The sequence below is a fragment of the Aquarana catesbeiana genome, linkage group LG02 (assembly GCF_042186555.1).
Source record: "Aquarana catesbeiana isolate 2022-GZ linkage group LG02, ASM4218655v1, whole genome shotgun sequence".
Taxonomy (NCBI): Eukaryota; Metazoa; Chordata; class Amphibia; order Anura; family Ranidae; genus Aquarana; species Aquarana catesbeiana.
This window is the reverse complement of record NC_133325.1, coordinates 107848935-107853988: the sequence shown is the minus strand read 5'-3', so window position 1 is coordinate 107853988 and position 5054 is coordinate 107848935.

Genomic DNA, 5054 nt, shown 5'->3' with positions numbered 1-5054 from the left:
AACAACCACAAAAATATCCAAAAAAACGCTTTTCAAAAAAGTTATACATTGATTTGCATTTTAATGAGTGAAATAAGTATTTGATCCCCTATCAATCAGCAAGATTTCTGTCTCCCAGGTGTCTTCCATACAGGTAACAAGCTGAGATTAGGAGCACTCTTAAAGAGCGTGCACAGTCACTAATACGGTGTTACCCATATAAAAGTCACCTGTCTACAGAAATAATCAATCAAATTCCAATGTATCCACCATTGGCCAAGAACAAAGAGCTGTCCAAGGATGTCAGGGACAAGATGGTAGACCTACACAAGGCTGGAATGGGCTACAAGACCATCGCCACAAAGCAGCTTAGTGAGTGGGAGACAGCAGTTTGTGTGATTATTGGCAAATGGAAGAAGCACAAAATAACTGTCAGTCTCTCTCGGTCTGGGGCTCCATGCAAGATCTCACCTCGTAGAGTTCCAATGATTGTGGGAACGGTGAGGAATTGGCCCAGAACTACACAGGGGAATCTTGCCAATGATCTCCAGGCAGCTGGGATCATAGTCACCAAGAAAACAATTAGTGACACACTACGCCGCGAAGGACTAAAATCCTGCAGCGTCCACAAGGTCCCCCTGCTCAAGAAAGCACATGTACAGGCCTGTGTGAAGTTTGCTAATGAACATCTGAATGATTTAGAGGAGAATTGGGTGGAAGTGTTGTTGCCAGAAGAGACCAAAATGTTGCTCTTTGGCATCAACTCAACACGCCATGCTTGGAGGAGGAGGGAGGAATGCTACTTATGACCTCAAGAACACCTTCCCCACCATCAAACATGGAGGTGGAAACATTATGCTTTGGGGGTGTTTTTCTGCTAAGGGACAACTTTACCTTATCAAAGGGACGATGAACGGGGCCATGTACTGTCAAATCTTGGGTGAGAACCTCCTTCCCTCAGCCAGGCTATTGAAAATGGATCGAGGATAGGTTTTCCAGCATGACAATGACCCAAAAAAAAATCCCTCCTGAGATGTGTGCAAATCTGGTGGCCAACTACAAGAAATGTCTGACCTCTGTGATTGCCAATAAGGGTTTTGCCACCAAGTCATGTTTTGCCAAGGGGTCAAATACTTATTTCATTCATTAAAATGCAAAACCATTTATAACTGTCTCTCACTGTTAAAATAAACCTACCATTAAAATTATAGACTTATAATTTCTTTGTCGGTGGGCAAATGTACAATAAGCAGGGGATCAAATGCTTTCTTGCCTCACTTTTATGCCGCTAACACACGATCGCACATTCCAACAACAAAATCCATGTTTTTTTTCCGACGGATGTTGGCTCAAACTTGTCTTGCATACACACAGTCACACAAATGTTGACGGAAATTCCGAACGTCAAGAACACGGTGACGTACAACACATACGACAAACTGAGAAAAATGAAGTTCAATAGCCAGTGCGGCTCTTCTGCTTGATTCCGAGCATGCGTGGAATTTTGTGCGTCGGAATTTTGTACACACGATCGGAATTTCCGACAACGGATTTTGTTGTCGGAAAATTTGAGATCCAGATTTCAAAATTTGTTTGTCGGAAAGTCCGACAAAAAATGTCCGATGGAGCCTACACATGGTCGGAATTTCCGACAAGAAGCTCCCATCGAACATTTGTTGTCAGAAATTCCGACCGTGTGTACGTGGCATAACTCTGAGATTGAGCTCTTTCCATAAATGTTCTACTGGATTCAGATCATGATTCACTGCATGAGACTGCTTTCCAATCATTCCTTGGTTCTCTTAGATGTAGGTTTTGGGTCATTATCATGATGGAGGAACCATGACCTGCAACTGAGACAGAGTTTTTTTTTTTTTTTTAAACACTGAACAATGTTTTTCACACCAGAATGGCTTGACAATCTTGATTTCATAATGCTCTGCACAGATTCAATACATCCATTACCGGAGGCAGCAAAGAAACTCCATGACAATATGAAGCCTGGTGTTCTTTTCTGTAAAGGCATCCTTTTTTTCTTCTGAGAGCACAGAGATGCTGTACCTCCAGTCAGACAGTGACTTGCCAACATGTATTTTTTTTAAGCTTTTTATTAAAAAGATTTTTATCAATAATAGTGGTGAACATAAAATATTAGAGGTACAAATCTTCATGCAACATACAAAGAGGAATGCAAACTAAGGGCAGAAATTATAAAGTAAAACCATACAACCATATTAATCAAGAAACACCACCTTGCTCTTATAGTCTGACCAGTGTTCAGCCATGCAAAGACGGGAAGGCCTGGAAAAAAATGTTTTTATTTCTGTTTTATTTTCTCAAAGCTGTTTTTTGTTTGTTTTTCCTGGAAAACCGCCCCAAAGCATAATGCTTCCACCTCTGTGCTTGACTGTAGGGATGGTGTTCTTAGGGTTATAGTCAGCCTTTTTCTTGCTCTAAACATGGCGAGTCGAGTTAATGCCAAAGAACTCGATTTTGGCCTCATCTGACCACAGCATTTTCTCCTAATCCTTCTCTGAATCATTTAGATGTTCATTGGCAAGCTTCAGATGGATCTTCTACATGGGCCTTCTTAAAGGAGGGGGACCTTGCAGGCGCTGCAGGATTTCAATCCATGGCAGTGTATTGTTTTACCAATCGTTTGGTGACTGTGGACTGCCTTGAGATCATTCACAAGCTCCTCCCATGTAGTTCTGGGCTAATACCTTTGATACACATAATGAGTTGTCGTTAGGAGCACCTTATTAAATTGACAGGACTAATCTGTGTACCACATACTGTAGTCAGTCTGTGGGAGCCAGAATTATTGTTGGTTGATAGGGAATTAAATACTTATTTTACTCACTGAACTGCAACTCAATTTAAACCATTTGTATCATGTGTTTTTTCTGTATTTTTGGTTGATTATCTGTCTCTATCATTTAAAATACACCCATGATAACAATTATGGGCCCTTCATTTCTTTGTAAGTGGGCAAACTTACAAAATCTGCAGGAGCTTTATTTTCCCCACTGTATATTTAATTTGATACTTTATATATTAGAATTAAAAAAAAAAGGAAAAAAAGAAAGAAAACCTGCGCTACCAAGCAAAAATTAGTGTGACTGCAGCTGCAACAAAAACCACAAATATCAATGAGGTGAAAAATTTAAATAGAAAGAAAAAAATGTGTGCGCTTGCATTAGATACTTAAATCTATATTCCTGTGTGATTGTCATAAATAGATGAATAAATGAATAAACACCATCAGAGTTCATTTTAAGTGTAAGTGAATAAAAAGTCGCTATGCGACACAGCAAATAGCGATATGTAAATCAAATACTAATATTAACCATTCCATACAGATAAATATAGAAAACTTGTGTGCAAAAAACAAGGTTATTCCACCCAAGTGCAAAGTCATAAGTGAAAGAGTTCAAAATTGCGTCATGAGTCGCAAAAAAAACGCATATCCAAAGTTCATAAGTTGCATTCCTTAGTGTGTATAAAGGAATAAGGGGACGTGAAGGGACCTCCAACCACCAGTGGATCCAAAGGTTGATAACAGATGTATCCTTACCAGACGCGTTGGACCTCCTTTATAGCAAGGTCTTAGAAGCATACAGATTTAGCCCTCTGCAGGGACAGGAGATGACAGCTCACCACACGACCGGAGATGATTCCGACACTTCCGCGTTGATGTAAATACTCCCTCGTTTTAAACTCGTGAATAAAGAAGGGGAGAAAAAGAAACTCCAATAGTGTAGTAGATAAAAAAAGGGAATTTTATTGCCTCAGACAACTAGGCATCATACAAAAACATCCAAATTATAAAAGCTGGCAAAATATAAAAACAGCAGAGACGCCCTTGCTAAATTACATGGGGCTCTATGGCGATCTGGCATACACTGCGTAGCCACGCCCTACATGTTTTGCGATAGGTCACGTCTTCAAAGTGCCCCTTTGAAGACGTGACCTATCACGAAACATGTAGGGCGTGGCTACGCAGTGTATGCCAGATCGCCATAGAGACCCATGTAATTTAGCACGGGCATCTCTGCTGTTTTTATATTTTATATTTTGGATGTTTTTGCATGATGCCTAGTTGTCTGAGGCAATAAAATTCCCTTTTTTTTATCTACTACACTATTGGAGTTTCTTTTTCTCCCCTTCTTTATTCACGAGTTTAAAACGAGGGAGTATTTACATCAACGCGGAAGTGTCGGAATCATCTCCGGTCGTGTGGTGAGCTGTCATCTCCTGTCCCTGCAGAGGGCTAAATCTGTATGCTTCTAAGACCTTGCTATAAAGGAGGTCCAACGCGTCTGGTAAGGATACATCTGTTATCAACCTTTGGATCCACTGGTGGTTGGAGGTCCCTTCACGTCCCCTTATTCCTTTATACACACTAAGGAATGCAACTTATGAACTTTGGATATGCGTTTTTTTTTGCGACTCATGATGCAATTTTGAACTCTTTCACTTATGACTTTGCACTTTGGTGGAATAACCTTGTTTTTTGCACACATGTTTTCTATATTTATCTGTATGGAATGGTTGATATTAGTATTTGATTTACATATCGCTATTTGCTGTGTCGCATAGCGACTTTTTATTCACTTACACTTAAAATGAACTCTGATGGTGTTTATTCATTTATTCATCTATTTATGACAATCTCACAGGAATATAGATTTAAGTATCTAATGCAAGCGCACACAATTTTTTCTTTTTATTTATATTAGAATTAGTTATCTTTTTTAATACTTTATGTATTTTATATTGTTTTATTCTTTAGCCCTGATGAAGGGGGTTTTGATCCCCCAAACAGGTTGATTTTTTTTCTCCTCACTTCTTTTTAACCTGCAAAAGACCTTACTGGTCTTTAATATGTGGGGTTCTAATCCTTGTTCACATTCACTAATTTGTATTGAGCATATGATATGATTTTGTATAAAAGCATTTCTGAACAGAATAATCGCCCATGTACACCAGTCCTTATGGTGTCACCAGTCTCCATAATAAAACATGGAGATAGAAACCTTGGCAGCCACATTGGGTTAGCTGATCTTTCTGAC